Below are 25254 nucleotides of genomic sequence, written 5' to 3' on the forward strand. Positions count from 1 at the left end.
AAGAGGTGTCCACTGAAACATGTGAAGCTATGAAAGGAGTATGTGGTACATCCTGAAGAGAGCAGGGCTCTATCTCCTGTCGGCAAATCGAGAGTGCCCAAGAAGAAGGCTCACCTTCATAAAACACCTTGGGCCCAGTAAGGGATAACCATGCGACCGAGCCCCAAGTCATGAAGGAGCAACTCCTTTCCAAACAATTCTCGCTTGATTGCAGTTCCAAAGGCAATGTCGCACTGACTCCTCTGCAGAATGACAGTGTGTCACATCAACACACATCAAGGAGTCTACATCAAGCTTATCAATGTGAGTCTTTTCATTTTGGTCTATTGCTGACTTCCATTTCATTTCACTTTCATTATGTTTCCATTTTAGTATTGTTTTCTCTCTCCCTAGCCTACCCTCTCTCTCTCCCTCTCCCTCTCCACCATGTTCCTTCATTTCCTAAGTGCTATCATTGGAAGGAGGGGGAAGAGAGAGAGAGAGAGAGAGAGAGAGAGAGATTTGGATCACTCACCTCTTTGACTAGAGGGCATGGATGTTCTTGAAGATCATAACGATCACTAACAAAGTTTCCACACATAACTTTTCCATCTTCATAGATGTAAAATCCAGCACCATTTTTTTTGTTTTCACTCCATTCACCCTGCAAAACCTCCAAAAAATGAAACAATTTCCCATTGGAAAGAATGCCCCTCTTTGACCAATTCATTCATAAACATTGTTATGTCTGAGCAAACCAAACCCTCAAAATCAACAATATGAACCTTGCTAAGGTGTACAAGAATATACAATAGGTTCTTTAGTATTGAGTAAGCAAAACAAGCTTTCTAAGAGAAAAGCATCAGTAGGGTATAAAATGCATTGTCTTGTAGGTGTACACTAAGATACACAAGAAAAATTAAGTACTAGTACTATCACAAGTTCCAATGCTTTGTACCAACATAAGTTGGAAATGAATCTTTTTTTTTCATATGAATTCTACACATGTAGATGTGGAAATGAGTTGTTTTCTTTTCTTGATATACAAATCTTCTTCAAAGGCTATAAAGTCATAAAAAATATTAGAAACTTGTTAGCTTGCTAAGAGGAGCCTAGTGTACAGGGTGGAAGACGTGGCCGGAATTACCTTTAAACAATCCATGGCCTTACCTAAAACAATCTATGGCCTTAGCATACAACTTATCAATTAACATTGTCTAAAGTATTATACATATACAAAACTCCACCAAATATCTTTAATGGATCTAGGCATGCAAACAAAACATATCATATCTAGGATTGGCAAGGACATGGGTAATGATCACAAGCATTCTATTCCTCGCCAGTCTTAACCCTAGGGCAATCAAGGGATTAATATAAATATATCCTTGCTCTATCGAAATGGGTCAGGGATCCCCCATGCCTACTCCATCATTCATGGGATAAATCCCTAGATAAAAGGTTATATCCACAACATTAGATACTTGACAATACTCTAATCTTAGGTCCCACTAGGCTTCCTTAGGACAACTTGGGTCCTAGAATAACTGTTGGGAGTCTTACATTCATTCCTCTTCGTCCTAAAGTCAAACATCCTTAGTAATGAAGTATAGGTAAACCCTAGGGCACATGGCACTTAGTCTCCCAACTGGTAGGGAGGATGTGGTAGGCCTAGTATGTTACTAAGGACTCTCACACATGCTCAGCGCTCTTGCATCCAATATGTATCCCGGCCTATGTTCCTACCATGATACCATCCACCAAGTTTTTCCCACCATGGAGTATTGAATGCCACTCCAATTTATATACCACATCCACTTTGTGTAGAGCTTGTACGTAAAAAAACTCTGGTATCGTTCAAACATGCTCCCATGGTATGAGCATAACTACAAAACAAATCTAGATGTAAATGTTCGTTTGCTGATGCGCACCACTACTGATTCCTTAGGATATCAGAGTTTTTCAAACTCTACTTGCCAAAAGAGGCTAATGAATCTTGATCTCAATTGGATATTGTATATTTAGAAATAAAAGACAATTTCAATATATGCATGAGGTAACCTTCTCACTTGCAAAGCTTGTATCTTCTCTGTGGTGGCAGAAGTGAAATGGGTAATCTTAGTCAAATGACCAGCCACTACTATAATTACATCATGACCTGAATGGGTTGTGGCTAAACTAGTGCTAAAGTCCATGAGAACTCTCTCTCTCTCTCTCTCTCTCTCTCTCTCTCTCTCTCTGTCTCCGATGGTTCACTAGTTGATATTGTCTCATCATATTTTCTGGCCCTATCTTCACGATGAGACTAGCGATGTAGGCCTGCTTGAGCAGAGGATACGACTCTCTTGCCCGATTGGAGAGATAGTGCTTCCACTCACACTTTCAGGACCCACGGACCAAGGTTCTCCTCTTCAATTTCTTGGTCCAACCAACAGGCATGTATGGCAGCCCTTGCTGGGGGCCAAACCTCTCGGATACATACTGGACTCGTGTGGAGTGATTACAGGTTCTCTTGCTGTCACAGATGATCCACAATAAGCCACTGGCTCCCCATCAGATCATTCAGGCTAAGTTCGGGGCATCTCCATTGCAGTTAGATGTGGCATTCCAAAATATCACTTACGTACACCATGTGCAAGACTATGGCTCCTGTACTATAGGGTGACACAGACTACCTTGGTTGGTGCTGTCCTCGTCTATGGCATTAGCACCTGAGGGTGATCAGAGATGTTGGTATGCACACACATGCAGGTGGTTCCAGAGATTGGGATTCCACATAGATAGGCTGCCACCCTTCCTATATAGCATTGACGCCCCATTTATCCTGTTTCGAGGCAATGAGTTCAACCTGATCATCCGAGAGGATCTTTTACAGCTACACACATTCATGACTTGGTTGGTGCCAATAGAGCTCCTTGTGAAGCTCAGCTTCTATAGGAATCGCTGCTTGTGCATCTCTGAGGAGAGTCTCATTGACCCGCCAGGGGACACTTAGATCCACCTACAACACTCACTTAGGATTGCCATTCGGCAATTCCATCTTTCGTCGCACCGACTTCGTATCGAGAGTGCATGACTCGAGGGGATACCTAGAGAGAGTCGTACCTGCACACTATGTGACCAATATGAGATCGAGTCAAAGTGAGATTGAGTCAAAGGAACACTTTGCTTTTGGTTGCCCATTTGTACAGCCCAAGAAACAACGAGTCCTTGTTCACCAAGAGCAAGATCTATTAAGCATCCTATACAACAGTGATTCGAAAGAATTAGGATGAAAAAAGTTCACCATGTTCTATCCATGCCCAATCGAGAACATCCCCTTTCCCACTATTTCTCCACTCTTCACCACAGCCCCCGTTTGAAAGAAGCCATCAAGAAGCTGCAAAACGGCAAGGCCAAGGATCAAGAGGGCCTCCAAAAGAAGATTTCCTAACTCATGGATGGGGAGTCATCGCTCCAATTCTAGCCAAGCTCTTCAATGAAACCTTGTGCAAAGGCTTTCCCACTTCCATGAGTACTATCATATGTATTCACAAGGTAGGGGATTACATGGATGCAAGCAACTATTGGACCATCATGGTTGGCCACTTGATGGCCAAGGTATAAAGGTCATCTCTTCAAATACATTTCATGACCCAAGCACGGGCGGTTGATCTCTAGAAGAAGGTAGAGGAACTCGGATGTTGGGTAGAGATAGTCCCATTGACCAGCCTCGCGAGTGGGTGGACGATGCAGACAACGATCGAGGAGTCCTCCAAGTGGGCGGACGATCAAGGAGTCCTCGAAGTGGGTGGATGTTGTGAAACGTGAGCTTGCAAAGGAAACGGTTTCAGCCATTTCTACTTGAGCATTAGCAGAGAGCCAGCAAAGCAATTCCACGTATCACTACCACTGCTTAAGACCTCCATCTTGGGGGTACTCGAGCATGTCATTAAGGGGGCATGGCGAGTCAAATGGGATCTCTCTAGAGAGCAGCCTATAGTGATACTTTTCAAAGACACCTAGGCCTGGCTGGTGGCACTGCGCAAGCGCGCAACGCTCTGAGATCCCCACAGGTTCATATGGATGAGGACCTTACTCCTCTATATGTAGAGAAGAGACGAGTCCTCATATAGCAGCGGGATGCCATGCATACTAATGGAAAGTGGGCAGCGGTACGTGAGGGATAGCTCCTCACTAGACCTGGATGAGTACCCATGGACACCCTACCAAGGGAGCAGGGTCTATGAGACTCATAGGCCAATACTTTGACCTACACAATGTGGAACTACAATAGAACCTTATTGTCACAGCCAAAGAACTTCTTAGAGTCATATAAGATGAGACATTGTCTTCTACACAGAGACACATCCGAGTCCAGAGCACCCACTACCACTAGTTTGCGTGGTAGTCAACCTTTTGGGACGAGACCAGAGAGATAGAAGGGGTATGAAGATCAGCTGACATTTTAGTTCTATACCAATGATCTCTCACTGGGACGATTTGTGTGGAATGCATTTACAAGTAAGCCCTCAGCATGAGACTCTTCCATCTACATCAGCACATAACGACTTTGACTCTAATTTTTATCACACACATGCAAATACCCTCATCTCCACTAGATTTTGGAGTTTATGATTGCATGGACCAGACTCTAATTTTATCATACACATATGCAAATACCCTCATCTCCACTTGATTGTGGAGTTTATGCCACAGTGCATTGATTATGCATATTTCTCAGTGTTAGTAAAAACATCTTTACGTTCAAAAATATCAACTACAAAGGGTGATGTAGCAATGTTTAGTATGTTACGCCGCCTCATGCCATACTCTACAAAGTAGAATCTTTCAATAGTCGCTCTCAATCCTGGAGTATCACGCTCCCAAGTGGCACATAGGTAAAGATGATGTTCTACTAAATAGCAACCAAGGTAGCCGATGGAGTGATCTGCTAACCTCCCATTACCTGACTACACCACGTGACCCATATGTTCCAGGCAGTGAGGCTGGATACCGTCTCTGAAATGTTGTCCTCTGGTGATTACGTCCGGCCTAAACAAGAAGACGATGATGTGTCCTCAATCTCTATCTAGAAGACCTGTTGGCCATGGACCTTGTAAGTTGGTGAGACTAGGTCAATTGAGAAGGCATGCCCTCCCTCCGTGAGCCATGCAACCATTCCCCAAGTAAAGTCACGTTGTATCTACTACAAGTGGGCCACAATCCTAAAGGCCGCTAGCCATATCCTTTAAGCTGCAGAACATCCCCATAGGCAATGGTCTCTAAAACTCCCTCTGTGTAGCAAAAGCATCTGCCATTTACATGCATCTGCTCTAGCCAAGGGCCGATAGGGAATCCCTCATGGGCCAACAGTCATAAGAAATACGAGATCTTCCGTGGTCTCATGCTTGTCCGAAGATGAGGCCAAAACTGAGAGACGATCACTCGAGGAACCTCCTGCTCAACCTAGTGCCGCTATCTCCAACTGACGTGGATGCCAGATCCTGTCGCGCTGCATTGCTCTCTTTGTGTGCTGGAGAGCACGTCCTCACTGAAGAGCCTAGGACTATAGCTCCTGGATGCTTTGCTGGATCGTATCGGCTACCCATGATGCCCAACCCTCCCCTTGGCTATCTCCAAATCTCGGCTACTACTACTTGCTGAACCTCCGCCTCCTGTAAGAGATTGTTTGAAATGCAAACCCACTTTTAGGGGAGTCCACTGCTCTAGGTGGAGGATGATCGGAGAGTGATCTAGCATCGTGGTACTTGCTAAGATGCCCGTGAAGCCTCCCTTGCGTAGTGCCCAGTCCCCAACATAAATCTGTCCAGGCACTCCAACAAGCCATCATGTCTCCTCTGTCCAAAAGAAAAATGGAGGCTAACAGGGAGCCTAGTAAACTCTGCCTTCCTTTAGAGGTCTCTGCCACCACTGATTGCAAAAATAAACTACTCCCAAGCGCTCCTCTCTGTTGCCTACATCTCGGCAAAGGAGGCCCACCCTCCTTGTCCTCCAGGAACTCTAGGTTGTTGAAGTCACCTCCAACATCCAGGAGTCGACATCTGGAAGATAATCCGTCAGCCATCTCCAAAAAGCAGGGTGGTGTTGCCTACAAGCGGGAGCATACACATTTAGGATCCCGATCTTTGAGTCACCTACCCGAAGACCCATCCAAACTACCCAGATGGCAATGAGTTCGCCTTGATCATAGACCTATGGGGCCATTGCTTGCTCAGATGCAAACCCCGCCAATTTCGCCTACTACTACTGCGGGGGCCAAACCTCTGGACCCCTCCCCGGGAGGAGGTGATGGCGACGTCCAACGTCTGAATCAAAAAAAAATCCACCACCTGGATCTCTGCAACTCCCATCGTAGTATCAGGTTTGTACGGCTAACTACGTGCACGATCGTGGAGGCAATGCACGTTCCAATTGACCATAGGCCAACTCATGAGGAGAGCGTGGTGGAGAACAAGACTCGCTTGTGGCTCATCAGAACTTGATTTTGGAGGGGGAGTAATCCGTGTCTATGCGCCTATGAACCAAGGTCGCAACCGGCTCTATGCCAGCCTTTCGTGCCCACTGCAACATGAAAGAGATATCTACTCCAAAAAGCTCAACGCACTAGTGCAGTGTCTAGTAGTGCGATTGCATGAGTGCTACCTGGTGCGGCAGGCGAATCACTCCTACTGCCAACCAGCCTCCCTGGAGTAAAGCCAAGCTGAAAGTGAGTAGAACTCCCATCCTTGAGCCACAGATCCACCCCATATGGGCTCATCCAAACTTCGAGTATCCGATATTGCTATCATCCATCATGGCATTAAACATCGTCGGTGTCACTTCTCCATACTTGTGGAGCTGATGAACCCAAAACGGATGTGTGCGGGAGCCAACCACACTGATCGAGCCCCCTTATGGGGATGCAGTATCAAGACCATCAAATCTACAGGCATGGGATACAGGCTCGTAATCTCAAGATAGCTCCATGGCTCGTGCTCCAAGAGTCCCTTAGCAAGCAAGAGCCCACTACGCAGAGGGGAAGTTTGAGAGGATGAACCCCCTTCCCCTGACCCTCGGGAAGACAGTGAGTCTTGCAAGGGAGGGGAAGGGGGATGCTGAATCGAGGAAGAGGCATGGGAGGGGGTACAGCCTTTTCCTTGCCCAGGGGCTATGAAATAGGGTAGAAACTCGAAGCTGTACGAGACACAAGAGGAACGGGTGAGCCTATTGCGGCGAGAGAGGGGTGGGGGCACTAGGGGAGGGGGAGAGGGACGGGTGACTACAGTGATAGTAGCAAGGGGGGCAAGGGGAGGGGATCAAGAGAGGACAGTTAGGAGGAGGGCGGAAGGTGCGGGATGGGGCTAGGGGAGAGGGGCCTGGAGGCTAGGAGGATGTCCACCAGTCATCACTAAAGAGGAGTGTTAGGAAATAGAGTCAATTTGAGTGACTTTTAGTGTGTTCTAGAGTAGTACTACACTACTTTATATCATAAAGTGCCATGTGTCACTATGGGACTTATCCCATATACATTTAACACTTAGAGTGTGTGTGCCTATCCTATAAAGGCATTGTACTTTCATTGTCATAATTATCAAGCCTTATGCCTTTCTTGATCATGTAAGTACTTTGCTTGGTTGTATATTTCTTTCTAGGATTATTTCATTTCCTTTATGCTTTTCTAGTCTTGCTTTTCCTTTCCATACCATTCCATGTCTTGCATCTTCATATGGTATCAGAGCTAGACTATCTTCCAAGAGGTTGAGGTAAAGCCTCTCTCCCTCATTCCCCTTGGAGGAATGGCTTCTCCAATTCCATATTGAGCTCTACTCCCTCCACCCTGAGCCTCACCAACAATGGCAACTCAACTCAAGGCTCGTGGCAACTCCAATGGTGTGAGGCAGCTCAGCTCCTTTCGTGGCAGCCCCATGCTTCACTCCTAGGTGCCATTCTCTTGGCCTAGTGCCCAGCTTGCAGCAAGCAGCAAGCCCATCATTCTACCCGCTTCTCTGTCCGTACCAGCCGTACAATAGTACGGACTGTTGTGCCGTACAGTCTGCCCGTACTCTCTGCCTGTACAGCCTGCCCGCTCCTCTTCTCTACCCACTGCTGTTCTGCCCGCCATTCCTTCCTTTCCTACATCTCCATTGTGCCCATCATTTTTTCCTTTGCCCGCCATTTTTCCCTCAGCCCTCCATTTCTCCCTTAGCTCACCTGTGCCCTTCATTCTATCCATCACTCTTCTCTCTCCTAGCTGCTAGCTTTATGGGTTCGCTTTCCACCAACTCTCTTCTTGTGGACAAATTCAAGGGGGACGGATCCCCTACATGGCAAACAAAAGTGCAACTCCTTCTCATGAAGGAGAATGTTTGGGATGCCATCGAAGATGATGAAGCACTTGAGGCATCAACGGAGCCTCAAACACGAAAGATTTGGAAGCAACACAATTCGAGGGCCATCGCAATCATCGGGCTTTGCCTAGATGATTCATTGATTCATCACATCGACTTCAAATCCAAGGCAAAGGAGATTTGGGCACGCCTTGAGAATATATTTGGTAACAAGATCACCAACTCCAAGGTATTTCTGAAAATGCAATTTTATATGCTGAAAATGGAAGAGTCTGATACTTTCAGTGCGCATATAGCAAAAATTAAATCTTTAATCCAACAACTCTCCAATTTGAAGTGTTGTCTGAATGACGAGGACAAAATGGTTGTCCTGATGACAAGTATGGAAGGGATTTCTCGCTTTGAGAATGCTCTTGAAGTACTTCGCATTGCATTGACTACATTCGAAGATATGGTGTCTCTTTTGCTTGAAAAGGATCGCTGCAAGGCTGTCGGTAGGACCAGCGGGTCCTGTCCACCTGAGGCTCCCTTTGTTGTCTCTGTTTGTCCTGTTGAGGAGGAGGAGGGGTCTGACCCTGATCCTGACCCTGACCTCTGGTCCAATCTCTGGCTACGTGGCCCATATGCCATGCAACGTAGACACTGACCTGGTAACTAGGATACCTCTAGCTTCTATCGCAATGTTTCCCTCTCTAGGGTCTCAAAGGAGAATCACCTCCATGAGAGACGTTGGGTCCTATACAACCATCTTGAGCCGGGGGACACCATCCTTTGTCATTGCTGAAGCTGTAGTCTCTGTGGTGGACTCCAACACCGTACCAAAAGCCCGACCGACAGAGGTAAGGATGGCTCTATACTCTCGTGGGAGGCCCGAGAAATGAAGCGACAAGGAACATGATGGGTTGAGTCCTTGTCCTCCACCATGAAGCCATGGTACCAAGGAAGAGATACAACAAGTGGGGGCCAAGGAGGATGGGACTCTTTGCTCCACAAGTTCCAGGATGGGACCCCTTTCCCGTAGATGTGACCTCCTAGATGTCGTCCCCTTTTAGTGCCAAGCTTGCCTAAATCTAGACTTTTGGAGGGATATGGAATGTTGGACTTCCACAGGCTGTTGCTGCTGCTTGGGTAACTCTCCAATGGAGTACGCAATCAAAGAAGGAAAAAGCCTCAACTTTGAGTTGATCAAGGCCATAGGAAAGTCAAAATTCAGTCAAAAGTTCATTGCTGCAGCAGATTTTCGATTGAATTGCTCCCCAAAACAGCCACGCAGAATCCCAAGCAAAATCCTCTAAGCTCTGCACCAAATGGCTTCAATCTGCTGTAGAGATATGCCCCAAAACGTCGACACTAGAGATGCCATTCTTCTCAATCCAACCACATCGAGAGATGCCTCAACTCTATCCTTGATTATTCGTAGACACTAGAGAAGCTATTCGATTCAATCCAACCGCATCTAGTGCCCCCAACATGTAACGCTTGCTACATTGATCATAAACCCTGCATGATAACAATTAGACTCCCAAATTCTGACATTCATTAGATGTTTCATTCAAGTGGCTTGTTTCCACCTCTTTTCTAGTCATGTTCAAGTATGACTTCTTGAACGGGTCTTTGATATTGTGTCCAATTTTACATAGCTTGGTTTTTATATTCTTTGAAATTAGACAAGCATACCTTGTAAATGGCTCCTGTTGCATAGAAGAAAATCCCTTGACCATGACGCATCCCCTTTTCAAACTCTCCAATGTAGCTATTCAATAAATAGTTGGATGATTCTTCTTCTATGTTTGACATCCACGCACTCTTGCCTCTGTAGCTCTACAATAATTTAAACATTAAACAAGCTTACTATGACCTTTTACAAAAAACTAGCACTATGAAAGTTTAAGAATTTTACGCATCTTTGTTGTCAAATTATAGAGTACTTTCTTAGATAATGTATCATTTGAAAGCAACATCCTTTGCAAGACACATGAACCTTCTATTTAGTTTGAATAATAAAATTGAACAGGGAGCAGTTGATCCATCAAATCCCACCTAGCAATGTCAAAGCCAACAGAGTGCATGAACATGACATGTCACCTCCTATGAGTGAAATCTATCACCTTGTAATTAGTCATTATGAGCTCAAGACCTTTATGCAAACTTTTCAGATCTTGCGATACACAGATGATGTGGTGCTTTTATCCTCCTCTAAAGAGGGTCTTTAGAGACCTTTTGATGCACTATAGTCCTTTTTTGAGTCATATGATTTGAAGGCAACCTTGACAAAACCAAGGTTATGAACTTCAATACCTCCCGAGCAGCAATAAATAGAGAATATTTCACCTTTGATGGATCGCCGGTTGAGATTGTCTCATATTACACATACCTAGGGGCTCTCTTTTCTAGCCCTATTTTTACGATGAGACCAGATGTTACGCTCTAGCCGAGGTAGCATGACCTCGAAAGAATCAGTCGACATTTCCCTTAGAGGATCTATATTTGTAATATATTTATTTGCGCTTCATGTAAATGATCGGGAGGGAATTAATGTCAAGGTCCTAGGTGAGGGTTGACAGCACCAGACTAGGTGGATCTAAGGCTAAGGGTCTAATGCAAGAAATGTGCCTAGGGGCAAAGGAAACTAAAGCATCCCAAGAGAGGGGTGAAATGTTGCATTAGTAAGGCCCTATGATGATGGCATGTGGCATCTAGATCCATCTAGGGAATTGGGGGCTTGTTGGAGTTAGTCACGTATGCTTTTGGGATTCGGATTTTCTCTGTGAGCTCTCACGCTTCAATAAGATTGGCTGGGTGGAACAAATTCGGTGCTTCTCCTGTGATCTGCTGTAGTTAGTAGTTAGTGTGTTACAATTGGTATCAGAGCTCATGGAAGAGATCAAGGGATGGACGAAAGATCAGAGCCCAGGCTAGGCGGGGGATACGTGACATGTAGAAGAACGGGACTGTTCGTGGGTTTGACGGAGGGGCTTGATCGACGCTGGCCTACACAAACGGCGTCGAATTGAAAGACCTGCGATACCAAGAGAGGGGATCTGGTAATTAAGCGATACGTGGATTGAACGGGTCCTGCAAGGATGGTTGACGAATTACGAATGATGTAACGACGAACAACAGGGCCTGGGGACAGCGTGGTGGCTGAGCTCGTATTGCGGGAGATCTTCGATGAGGTTCGTAGATGGGCGACGCGCAAGCAGGATTATGGAGGATTTGGGAGCCTGTGATAACAGGCGATAGGTTTACGATCGCAATCTGTTCTGTCCTATATTCAGCGCCTACGCTCTCTGGCTACGTAGCTGACTTGCAGCGTAACTTGGTAGCGGACAGTAGGCTTGGAGCGCAGGTGTGATGCAGAACAGCGTGGTGGCTGTACGTATCATTTGCAAGGTCATCGCTTGTAGTTCGTGAATTGTGACGAAGAAATTTGACGGAACATTAGCTCACATGTAGCGATGGGCGACGCACGGACAGCGTGTTCATCTACGATCTATTTGTGATAAAGTCTGTTTCATTTGCTCCTGGGGTATCAAATCGAGAGGCAGAGGCGTATCATTTTCGATCATAGAGCAGGCTTCGATCAGAGATCAGGCTTCGGGGACTCGAATTGCGTGGAGTTTCCAGGGGGCATCAATTTTTCCTTTATTATAGAATTTCAGTTTTTAGTGTGCAGCTTATTATTTCTGTACAGCAGAGTTTGCAGTTTACTATGCCTGTACCTGTATGTTTCAGTCAGAGTTAGTTTGCAAGAATTTCCCTAGTATAGGGAAAAGCTGGATTTGGATATATGCCTGTGTCAAATGCCTAGTTAGTGTGAAGCTGGGATTGCAGGTATTCCCTAGTATAGGGAATTGTGTTAGAGTGCCAGTACACTGAATTGTGTCAGGTTCTAAATACAATGTTCTAGCGGTGTTTTATTTTATTTATTAAAAAAAAAAAAGGTAGAACACCCATTGACCTGAATGGAAGTTGAAGAAGGGGCTTCCAGAAGGGACTCTGGTGAGTTAGGAGTCCAGCCGACCTAGCAGGTGTCGCACCCAGGAGCTCACACCTTATCTGGCAGGATTGCATTGCTTGAGGATGCCTTGCAACAATTATTAGCACAACAGTTACAGGCCAATGCAAGGCAGTTTGAACTTAGAAGAGTGATACACAGTATGTCTGCCAGACCTTCTCGAGATGAGAAGGGAAAGGCTCCAATGGAACCGGAGTCTAGTGTCCATACGGTCGAGCCTAGGAAGGCTAAAGTACCAAATATTGCCAATTACAGGCCGAAAACGTATTCTGGTCGGATGAACGACCGTAGTTCTGATGTCATTGAGACCTGGTTACACAAATGGGACGAGGCATTCGCCATTTGTGAAATCAGGAATGATATCAAGAAGATCCGTGAGGCCACCCACATGTTTAGTGAGGCAGCGGATCGGTGGCGGATTAAGCAACAAAAAGATTGTATAGCATCCACTACCTGGGAGGGGTTTAAAAGAGAATTCAGGAAACACTTCTTACCTCCTGACGAAGCATCCCGAGCTTGGGATCAATATAGGAACCTTTGTCAGAGAAATTTGTCAGTGGCAGAATACACTGATAAGTTTCGAGAGAGCGTAATGAAGGTTGATGAACCCCTGCCTCAATCAATCCAAGTGAAAGATTTCATATTTAGATTGAATGATCGGATAAAAATGGAAGTTCGGGCTAAGTACGCGAACACGTTAGATGATGCAATAGCCATAGCCCTGAACTATGAGGATGCCAAGGGCAGCAGGCCAAGTGGGTTTGCACAGGTCGGAACCCAGTATGGGTATTCGAAAAAATCTGGGTTTAAGAAGAAATGGATTAGTAAAGGGAGTGGTTCTCAGCCGAGTGGTCAAGCCAAGCAGGCGAAACCAGCTGAAACTCCTAAACCAAGTACCACCATTGGAGTGAAGAGAAAAGTAACCCCAATGGCAGCCCGGGCTTGGTCTAAGTCTCCCTTAAACCCAGAACAAAGAGGAAAAGCGAGGAGAGAAGGCTTGTGTTTTGGATGCCTTCAGCCCTTCAGTGGAAGGATTGTCCACGGAATAAAGATCATCAGATGGCTGAGATGGTGGTCTCAGAATGCGACGTGGAAATGGAGGTCTCAGAATGCGACGTGGAAATGGAGGGAAGTCCCAGAGCAAAAGAGATGCAGATTCAGCTAGCGGGATCTTCTCAGAGGTCAGTACCTTGTTTGTTATGTGTGTCTGTTGCTAAGCTAGTAACGAGTGCACCTGATAACATCCTATCTAAGCCTGCAGCAACGGGGTATACAGCCTTTAATGATACGGAGTTAATTAAAATGAAAGGGCAAGTGGCCAATCATGATGTCATTGTGTTGTTTGACTCAGCGTCAACTCACAATGTGATTAACTCCAAGCTCGTGAAGAGGCTGAAGTTAAAGACAAGTCCATCTGACTATGCGTATACAGTCAGGATGGCAAATGGAAGTTCAACTGAAGTATGGGACCAAAGGGTTACCCAGTTGGAGCTTCGTATTCAGGACTATGCTGAGAAGCTTGATTTTGAAATGACCAAGCTTGCTCATGTAGATATAGCCCTGGGTATGGCGTGGCATTCTAGGAAGAATCCAACCATTGATTGGAAAAAGCACGTATATCAATTCAAGATGAATGATGTGCTTTATGTCTTGCGAGGTGAGAAAGATATACCTCAGGGACCGTTGGTTTCTGTGATGGAAATTCGAAAAGCTCAAGAAGAGTTTTTATTCCTTTGCACATCATCGGTAGAGTTGGTTGATAATTCTTCCGCTATAGTACTAATGTTGCGCAAAGTGGTGAGATGGCCAAGCTGGCTAATCTTATAACAGAGGAGTTCTCTGAATGTTTTAGGGATGAACTACCTTATGGGTTACCTCCAGAGCGGAATGTTCAGCATAAGATTGAACTGATCCCGGGGGTAGAACTTGTAAATAAACCTCCCTATAGAATGAATTTTACTAAAGAGGCGGAGGTGCGTGGACAACTGGAAGAATACCTCAAGTTGGGGCAGATTCAACCAAGTTTCTTACCTTTTGCTTCGCCAGTGATATTAAAGAAGAAAAAGGATGATACGTTTTGCCTCTGTATAGATTACAGAGCATTGAATAATATCTCTGTTAAGCACAAGTATCCGATGGCTCGGATTGATGATTTGCTAGATGCATTACATGGAGCCGTGATTTTCAGCAAAATAGATCTTAAGTGTGGCTACCATCAGATCTGGATTAGAGCTGAGGATGTGCATAAAACTGCTTTCAGAAGCAGGTTTGGTCATTATGAGTTTTTGGTAATGCCCTTCGGACTTACCAATGCTCTTGCTACATTCGTCATGCTTATGAACGATTTACTACGTCCGTATATCGGAAAGTTTATAGTACATTTTATTGACGATATTTTAGTGTTCAGTAAAAGTATTACTGAGCATCGTGAACACTTAAGAGTAGTGTTCAGTACTTTGAGGAAAGCCAGTCTTTATGTAAATAAAAAGAAAACTATACTGTGTATGGTTAGGCTTGAATATTTAGGATTCATAATTACTCTAGAGGAGGTAGAAATGGATCCGAGGAAAGTGGCTGCGATACTAACTTGGCCAATCCCTTAGAGTCTGACCGCGTAGTCTGACCGCGTTGCGATCATTCTTGGGATTTGTCCAATTTTATAGAAGGCATATCAAAGGATATTCCGAAATAGTATCGCCATTGACTGATCTGACCTCAGATAAAGTACCTTTTATATGGGAAAAAAATCAACAAGAAAGTTTCAACACCATAAAACAAGCTGTGGTCGCTAGTAGACCGGTGTTAGAAATAGTTGATCCCCAGAAACCGTTGTTCTTGGAAACCGATGCAAGTGGCATTGTGGTAGGAGCAGTTCTCCTTCAAGAGGGAAGGCCAGTAGCCTTTGAAAGCAAGAAGCTTTCTCCCTCTCAAAGGAATTGGCCAACTCATGAATTGGAGTTGTATGCTGTTATCCATGCTTTGAAAACATGGAGGCATTATTTGTATGGTTCAGAGTTTTATGTGGATGTGGATCATGATACTCTGAAACATTTTTGTAAACAGCCTGACTTGAGGGGCCGCCAAGCTAGGTGGGCAGAGCTCATGCAGGAGTTTAATTTGACGATTCGGTACCGAACAGGGAAGGATAATAAGGTTGCTGATGTATTGTCTCGCATTATGCACAATATGAGTTTCACGGTATTAGAGAGTGCTCTAATGACCGAGATCAAAGAAACTCAAAAGATGGACGAGTTTGTCCAGAGCTTATGGCCTAATTTGTCCAGAGCTTATGGCCTAAAGCTCATGTGTTAAGACTCGCGGAAGAAAAGGATGACCTGGCATCCAGAAAAGGCCAAACGTATGCAAGATATACCATAAGGGATGGTATGCTGAAAAGAAATGGCAAGGTTGTAGTACCTAGTTAGAATGATCTCAGGCAGAGAGTCATTCGACAATGCCATGATAGCCCGTGTGCGGGACACCCAGGAGTTGAGAAGACATATGATCTCGTAAAGCAAGATTTCTTTTGGCCAAAGATGAAAAAGCATATTCATGAATATGTGACACGGTGTTTTTCGTGTCAGGTAAGCAAGGCCGAGCGGGTGAAGCCACCCGGACTTTTACAGCCCTTGGAAATACCACTGAGTAAGTGGGAGAGCATTTCCATGGAATTTATTGTAGGACTGTCTACGACACAAGGAGGGTATGATTCTATCCTTGTGGTGGTTGATCGTCTAACCAAGATGGCTCACTTCATTCCGACTAGAGAGTCTGTTAGTGCCCCGCAAGTAGCGGATTTGTTTATTAGACATATATTTCGTGTGCATGGATTGCCTAGATCCATAGTGTCAGACAGAGATGTTGATTTACTGGTCAATTTTGGACCGCGGTATTTGAGACACTAAGGACTGAGTTGGGAATGAGTAGTGGGGATCATCCTGAGACGGATGGTTAGACGGAGAGAGTCGACCAGACTTTAGAGGATATGCTGAGGGCATATGTGTCATTGAGGCAACATACATGGGACAAGTGGTTGCCATTGTTAGAGTTTTCCTACAATGATAGAAAACATTCCTCTACCGGGTTCAATCCGTTTGAGCTGAACTATGGTTATAGACCAACAAATCCAACTATAGTTGGAGTACCTCAAAAAGTGCCTAGTGCCGCGAACTTTGTGGTTCAGATGCGGGAGATGCTAGCACTTGCGAGAGCTAATATCCACCAGGCTATGGATAGAGCCAAGGTGTATGCGGATGAAAACTGGTCTATAAGAGTATTTAAGGAAGGAGAAAAGTTTTTCTCAGAGTTCCTTCACACTCGAAGTTGTTAACTTCAGGAGAGTGTGCTAAGTTATCACCTCGATACTGTGGGCCGTGCTTAATTCTAAGGAGAATAGGCAAGGTAGCCTATAAATTAGAATTGCCACAGGGGTGTAAGGTGCACCCGGTTTTTCATGTTTCGCGCTTAAAGAAATCTTTACATACACGTGACTCACTAATCGAAGGTGTGGTTTTGTTTCAGGAGATAGAGGATAATGCGAGGTGTAAACCAACAAGAATCCTGGACCGAGGAACAATGCAAATACGAAATCGGAAGATACCCACGGTGTTGGTTGCATGGCATGGTCAGCCTCTATCCGAAGCTACGTGGGAATCCGTATACCAGTTGCGGAGAGTGTTCCCAGACTTTATCATCGAGGACGCTGATGTCTGAAGAGGGAAGGATTGTTACGCTCTAGCCGAGGTAGCATGACCTCGGAAGAATCAGTCGACATTTCCCTTAAAGGATCTATATTTGTAATATATTTATTTGCGCTTCATGTAAATGATCGGGAGGGAATAAATGTCAAGGTCCTAGGTGAGGGTTGACAGCACCAGACTAGGTGGATCTAAGGCTAAGGGTCTAATGCAAGAAATGTGCCTAGGGGCAAAGGAAACTAAAGCATCCCAAGAGAGGGGTGAAATGTTGCATTAGTAAGGCCCTATGATGATGGCATGTGGCATCTAGATCCATCTAGGGAATTGGGGGCTTGTTGGAGTTAGTGAGACAAGAGAATGCACTGTTCACGTATGCTTTTGGGATTCGGATTTTCTCTGTGAGCTCTCACACTTCGATAAGATTGGCTGGGTGGAACAAATTCGGTGCTACTCCTGTGATCTGCCTGTAGTTAGTAGTTAGTGTGTTACACCAGATATGCAGGCCTGTCTCAGCACAAGGGATGCCTCTTTAGCTAGGTTGAAGAGGCAGTGCTTCCACTTGCACTTTCAGGACCCCCGAACCAAGGCCCTGTTATTTGACTCCTTGGTCTGACCAGCTGGGATGTATAGCAGCCCTTGTCAGGGGCCGGATCTCTCATATGCAGAGTGGGCTTGGGTGGAGCATCTCTAGGTTCTCCTGTTGTCACGGATGATTCACAATAAGTAGTCGGTTCCCCACCAGATTATTCAGGGCGAGTTTGGATCACCCCACTACACCTTGATGCAACATTCCATATCATCACATATCTATATCGTGTTAGGGGATACGGGGATCACACTTTAAGACATTGCAGACTCCCATGGCTAGCATTATCCTCTATGGTCCTAGCAGCTGAGGGTGACCAAAGATCCCGGTATACACACATAGCATTATCCTCTATGGTCCTAGCAGCTGAGGGTGACCAAAGATCCCAGTATACAAACATAGGCAGGTGGTTTGAAAGATTGGGGCTCCACATGGACAGACTTCCCCCCTTCCAATACAGCATTGATGTGCCGTTTCTCCCACTTAGGTATCACGAGGTTAAGTCATATGTGAGGACCTCCTACAACTACACACATTCTGGACCTGGTTGGACCCGAGTGAACTCCTAGTGAAGCTTAGCTTCTGAAGAGATCACTGCCTATGCAATTTTGATGAGGGTTTTATTGATCCTCCTGAATATACTCGGATTCACTTCCCCCATTCACTGAGGATCTCTATTGGGCAATTATGGGTTTCCTCACATCGACTTCGCATTGAGAATGGACCAGCTGAGGGAGTACCCAGGGAGAGGCACATATGCACTTTGTGTGAGCTATAGGAGATGGAGTCAGAGGAGCATTTTATCTTCAATTGTCCAGTATACTACGAGATCTGAGGTCGCTTTAACTGTCTCTTCAGAGAAAGCTTCGGGCTACTCTCCCTCTTTCTCGCCTTCCCAGACCAAAGATGTTTGGCCACCTTCATCCATGAGGTAGTTAGACATCGGGAGTACTTACTTATATCACAGATACAAGGACAAGGTGCATTGGTAGACTCCTCTTAGAGCATGATCATTGAGTTTTCCTAGCTGGACCGCACAGTTTATTACCCCGCAGGCCTCCGACACGGACTGTACCCGGAGCCAGCGATGTGACATATCCAATAAAGGACGGCAGACATGCAGATTCCACTTGGAGACATCCCTTATATGTTCAGGGTTGGGGCGCGACAGACAAGGGTGACCGTAGCCTTGGTCTCCGACACAGAGCCTCTGCTCGGAGATCACATAGAGCAACGCCCATGGATAGTTGACAACACTCTATCTCTGACTTTTTTTTACCATTGTCCCACCGGTCTCTTGGTCCTCCATGATATTGAGCCAGATTTTGCTCTGTACTTTGATGACATATGATGATAGTGGTGATGGGGAGGGTCATATTGACATTATTTTATGACTTTGTATTGATGTTCTTATGGCTACATAGCATGTAGCATGTAGTATGGGCGTTGATGCTTGTTCAGTAGCTCCACCCTTTCAGCAAGGAGTCTATGAGACTGTGAGAAACTTGATACAAACAAGCCGAAAGGGTGGAGCTGTTGGAAAGGTCACCCCCCATCTGTAAGCCCCCATATCAGGAGAGCATGGAGGAGGTGGACCTGGGTCCTGAGAGAAGGCCACATGAACAGCACTATGGCTGTCATGGGGGTAGAGATCAGAGAGAGAAAGGTCAAGTCCCTGGAGCTCCAGAGGCTGCATCAGATGGCGCCTTTGTGCAGAGAAGGTGGCAGGGGAATCATGCCTTGGATCTGACCTGACAGGAGGCTATTGATGAGCAGCAAGAACCAGGAGTAGTACCCATCTAAAGAAAATTTTCTCATAGCCATACTTAGGCAATGTATGCTTTAGAAATCCATGAGATGGACCTCTAAAGAAGCTTAATCATGTAGAACATGTGAAAAACTCTTGACCTATCTTTTCCTCCATTTGATAAAATAGTATCTATTACACCAAAGTCATTTTTAATTCTTGCTTATCCATATATACGCATGAGCCCTATGAATAAAGGGATTGTCCAAGGGAGTTTTCAATTCCTGCAAAAAGGAATATAAGGGCCATCTAGTTAGTTATAAGGGATTTCCCAAAGTCATGCAAGAAATTAGAGGGGATTGCAAATGGGGAATTTCAAGGATCACAGAATTCTAGTACCAGCAGGACAGAAGGGGAAGAGAAAGGAGTAAAGGGGGTCTGGCCCCTTGCCCTCTTATAGGGGCTGGTTGGGCTGAGCCAACCAGGTCGGTTGGGCTAGCCAACCAAGTCGGCCCAACAGACCAGCATAGGGGCTGGGCCCTTGCATAGAAAAGAGGGCCTAAGGCTCGGTTTTGAGAGCCCCTTTGGGGTGGTTTATGTAAGCAGCAAAGTCGGCCAGGGACTGGGTCGGCCATTTCCCCTCTCCTTGTCAGTTATTTTGGGCAGCTATAAAAGGAGGGCCTTTGTGCTCTCATCACTTATCTTTGGAGTAACCTTTTGAGGAGCAGAAAGCAGCAGCACCAGTACCCCAAGCTGGAGGTGAACTAAGGCAGAAGGACTGCAGACTTATTGCACTCATTGGCAGCCCACTTAGGCTGGTTTGCAGGCAATGTTCGAATGGTTAAAGATCCTAAAACATTCTAATGGCTACAAAAATTCGACAACTCTGGCACTAATTAATTAGTGGTTTCGTTAATAATTTAATAGATACATCTCATACATTAAGGTCTTTCTGCTACCCTTCGTAGCAGCACACGTGACGTCGGAGGTGCTAGGTGTGGCATAGCTAGTACGTGGTCGGCGAGGAGGCACGGGAATGGAGGGTTGTAGGAGGGATAAGCTTTGGGGGGCCGAGTGAAGTAAGAGTGTCTGCTGTCCATGTATAGTCCCGTCACCGCTCATGCCCAAAGTGAGATTGAGATCAAATGGCTCCTGAGATGGAGCACCGAGCGGCGACATGCATGATGTAAGGACCTGGGAAACACGTGGTGAAGCAGTACCAACTGGCAGATCAAGTGGCACATCTGCTTCCCGAACAGTAGCCATAATCGGATCTGTAACAGTGCTGACCTGTTACCTTATCACACGACCACCTGTCGACAGGCGTTGACCACATGACGACATCTGTTGACCACATGTTGACCATGTGTCAACACAAGTTAGCCACGCGATCACACGGGTTTATCCAGGAGTACTGTCCGAGGCTGTTAACCACAGGTCGACACAGGTCAACCACAGGTCGACACATGTCAACCACAGGTCATCAAGAGCTGCGCACATGGAGAGTTAGCTTAGCACATGGAGCAGTCAGGAGTATTTATATTACACACAGTGGTTCAGTGATACAGTGGTGCAGTGGTGCGGTGAACCAGCTCACCTGCACATGGAGAATTTATACCATCAGGCTGGCGAGTCAGGGAGTCAGGAAGTCGCCGAAGCCATCAAGAGAGCCAGCGGCGCAACGGCTATCCTCAACAGCTAAGGAGATAAGAGGATGACCAATGGGAAGAAAGAGGGGAGATTCTCAGCGAAGAAGGGACCCTCCAAGGCGAGGGATGAGGATGAAGGAGAAGGGAGAGAGAAGGGGAGGGATTCGGCATTCGGCAGGGGAGCGAAAGAGAAGAGAGTGAGGAGAGATAGAGGCTAGAGCTACGAGCTCGCCAAGGAGAGAATGTGGAGAGACTTGTGTGTACCCTTTGTCTACTATGGGGATAGACCTGTGTATTCTGGTGATTTGCGACTTGTGTATTCTTGTGACTTGCGACTTGTGACCTGGGGACACGTCCAGTGATATGTACATTGGCCAACTCGGTCACTTTCTCATCTCTCTTGTCTCTTCCCGATATGGGGATTGTTCACCAGTGTAGGATTTTCTTATTTTGCTTATGTTGTGGAGTTCACCGGTGATTGTCATTTAGCATAGTGCACTCGTGCAGTGCACTCGTGCGTCGTCGTTCACTGCAGTATAGCATACGACACTCGCACACTACTGCACGGTGCGCTCTGCACGATCCATTGCATTAGAGCATTGCAAAACTCATGCTTCTCATGCCAGTGGCCTTTGGCCTCCGGTAACACCTCCGGAAGGATAGGAACCCCTCCCCTCAAACAGTTTATGGCGATCACGGTGGGACACTGCTGGTATTGAGTAGCACGAGAGAAGTCGTGATCTAGGGTCCTAAAGAGAGGTCTTATGCCGAGTAGTTCTGAAACCTTTGAAGGAGCTAGTGAGAGAACTAGGAGGTACTTGAGGAGAGTGGAGAAAAGACTTCCGGCAGACCAAACTAGGTACAAGAAGCATTACGTGCGACGTAAGTTTGTGAAGCCTTCAACTCGAGCACAAAGTGAGCCCACTGGAGCAGTAGCCAGAGCAAGTAACTTCATCGACACTCTCATTGACTTGGATCAACAGGGACCCTGGTGGTCAGATCCGGACTCCGGAGAAGAAGAAGTGCAAAGCGGAGAACAGGTGAAAGAAGAGGGTACTAAGGACGAGGGCTCCTCAGGGACTCATCAAGGTCAAGGAAGCCCCTCTTCTCTTCGTGCAACGATGTCTTCATCAACCACCTCTTCTACCGGAGTGGTGACTCCATCTGCTCCTGCCTCAACCTCTTGTGGACAAGCTGCGACCTCATCTGTTATGCATAGCTCCGGGCTCCTAGCTAATCCTTCTTCTACATCTATTCCATTGGGGGGTACTTTTGCTCCGGCCATGCCTTTACTTGCCACGAATGTTTCATCTCCCTTTCCATCCACACCGGTGTTGCCTTTTCCACCACCTCCTTCCTTCCCTTCTGCCTACTCATCCATGACTTCAGCTCCGTCCCTCTCTTTCCCAAATGCTCTCCCATCCTCTTTCACCCCCACATCTTCCATGTTCTCACCCTTTCCCTCTGCAACACCGAGACCCCCCACTTACGCGCTACCATCTGGGTACACTCCCTCTATGACTACATCAGTAGTGACTTCCCCATTGTGGTCCTCCACAGGAGGAGTTGTCGGGGTGGTCTCCTCCTTGGGAACACCAACACTCATTACAGCCTCATCAGGACTCCCTCCAACTCTTGCATCTTCTCCAACCTCTCGGGTGGGGATGGCCATTCTCAGTCCCCCAGACAGAGCTAGACTTCTTGAGCTACTCAACAAGGTCCACGTGAAGACTCAAAAGTTCAAAGGCCACCTCCATGAGGATGCGGAAGCTCATGTGAGGAAATTCCTCACAGCATGTAAAGCTAAAGGTGTGGAGAATGAGCATGCGTTCCTTCACATCTTTCCTTCGTCATTGGAGGATGCAGCGGATGTATGGTACAGTCAATTTCCTCCGGACCACTTCCAGACGTGGACAGACCTAAGGGAGGAATTCTTACGCACTTTCAAGTTGGAAAAATTCAAACACATGATTGTCCAAGAGTTGTCCACTGACACCATGAAGCCTGGAGAAAGCATCTCTGAGATGTACACAAGGATGAGGGTCTTGGCGGCAAAGATGTCTGTGCCACCTAATGATGCTGTTATGAAGGGATGGTTTTTGAAAGCATTACCCCCTTCCATTGCTATAAGGTTGGTGGATAAACTCCCTGAACATGCCTCACTTCAAGACTTCCTAAAAGAAGCTGTCAAGATGGAACGGTCACAGTTAAGCTTTGCCTCATCAACGAATACGACCACCCAACTCCCAAGAGAGGAGGGATCATCCGCATGGCAGCAACTCAAGAAGGAGCTAGAAGAAATCAAAGAAGGCCTGAAAGATGAATAAAGGTGGATGGCCAATCGTCCTTTGAGGCCCAAATTCGAAGTGGCCTTTGGTGCACCGAATGCAAGGGTTCTAACCATGGTTACTGGGAGTGCCCCTCCAAGCGAAAGGTACCTACTTCTACCTCATTTTGTACATTTTGTGAGATCCATGGACATGATGCCTCTGAGTGTAGGTACCTTAAAGGATTAAGGAAGCTTCTTCCAGAGTATACCTCGGGGGAACCTCTGGTTGCTGCAGTCAACAGAACGGTACCCATAACTTCTGGTCCAGCAGAAGTATCTCTTGCTCCCCCTCTTGCACGAGCATCTGAGCCACCTCCTCCTCCTGTCATGCCACCTCCATTGCTTCCGACTCCCCCTTTGCTCCAAGCTCCTGCCCCCAATTCAATTGGTTCCCCTTATTTCTATCCTCAGCCATACTATGCCCCGTACCAACCACCTATGTCAGGAGGTGGCTATATACCCTCTTATCAACGCGGTCGAAGGGGTGGTTTCAGAGGTGGACGCGGAGGTGCAGGCAGGGGTACAAACTTTAGAAGACCCATCATGTGTTACAGATGTGGCGAGTACGGCCACTACCAAGATGATTGTACACAGCCGTTCGGGGGACCCTCTTGTACACAGTGCAACACAAATGACCACTACACCAGAGATTGTCCCAATAGAAGAGTGAAACCCGCATCCCAAGTGAATATGGTTGATGTAGTAGTGGCGGGGGAGGGCAACAATCCCCATTTGATTGGCGCAGTGTTGGGCGCTGTGACACGGTCACATACAAAAGGTGACAAATGTAAGGGTGACTCAGAGTCAGCACCGGAGACCTCAGCACCAATGAGTTCGACAAGTGTTCTCCCACCGAGGTCATTCTCCTCCTCCAAGGTACACAGTACGCCCAGGAATAGACCACCCATGCTGGCTTCTGATAGTGATTCAGAAACAAACTCGAAGGGCCCACAACCATTAAGGTCAACCACTAACTCTGGGAGTGCCTCATCCTCGGGGGATCACTCTATGCCTTTGAGGTATCAGGAGGTAGTAAAGGGTGTCACGAGAGATCTTCAAACAAGTTCTGAAGATGAAGGTAGCACACCTCAGCTTCCATCCTGCAAGTCCAGAACTGTGAGGTTTGCAACAGAAGTGACAACCCTCGGACAGTACCGGGATAAGGAGGCACGAGTAGGTCCTCCCACTTTGTCCTCAACAGCACTCAACAGAGAAGAGGCTATGGGGACAAGATCTAGTTCTGCCCAGGAAAAAGGGAAAGGAGTAATGGAAGAGAAACCACTGGAGACAATGACTCACAGTTCAGACCTACATCCACATCCTCGTGTAAGCTTCGACCCTCGGCCAGAGGTTGGGAGGATGAAGTTACAAAAGGCTAATGCTAGTGTCCACCACTACTCCTTGTTTGAAGATCTTATGAGTTTCAAACCCAACCTCACTCTACGACAACTTTGCCTATTATCCCCCCAAATCAAGCATCAAACTATCACATTCCTGAATCGCCTCCCAGGGGGTCGACACAAGGGATCTACTCCGAGTGGGCCACCACCAGAGACATTACCGGCTCAGCATGGGTCTACACCGGACCACTTCTCTGCCTACGCTGCCCTCACTTGTGAACAAAGTCCCAAGCTCACCGTGGAGATCCATGGAGTGGAGCTGAAGGACGTCTTCCTCGATGGTGGGGCGGCTGTGAACATTATGCCAAAAGGTACACTCCAAAAACTAGGGTTGAAGTTGACAAGTGATGTTCACTTTCAGGTACGCATGGCTGATCAACGCAGAGTAAAACCAATGGGTGCAGTCAAAGGTGTTCACATGAAGATTGGCGGAGTAACTTTTCTCTCCAATTTTGTTGTCCTTGATATGACCGAAAATGAACAAACTTACCCTCTACTTCTTGGTCGTCCATGGTTGCG

The 25254-nt window shown here is 46.4% G+C and overlaps 1 pseudogene; it reads right to left on the reverse strand.

Moving 5' to 3' along the window:
• LOC147906151 (uncharacterized) overlaps positions 1-25254 on the reverse strand; it is a 111211-nt pseudogene that overhangs the window by 53667 nt on the left and 32290 nt on the right.

Source organism: Dipteris shenzhenensis, chromosome 1, assembly GCF_047967505.1.
Source record: "Dipteris shenzhenensis isolate YYH24624 ecotype China chromosome 1, Dip_SZ_1.0, whole genome shotgun sequence".
Classification (NCBI taxonomy): domain Eukaryota; kingdom Viridiplantae; phylum Streptophyta; class Polypodiopsida; order Gleicheniales; family Dipteridaceae; genus Dipteris; species Dipteris shenzhenensis.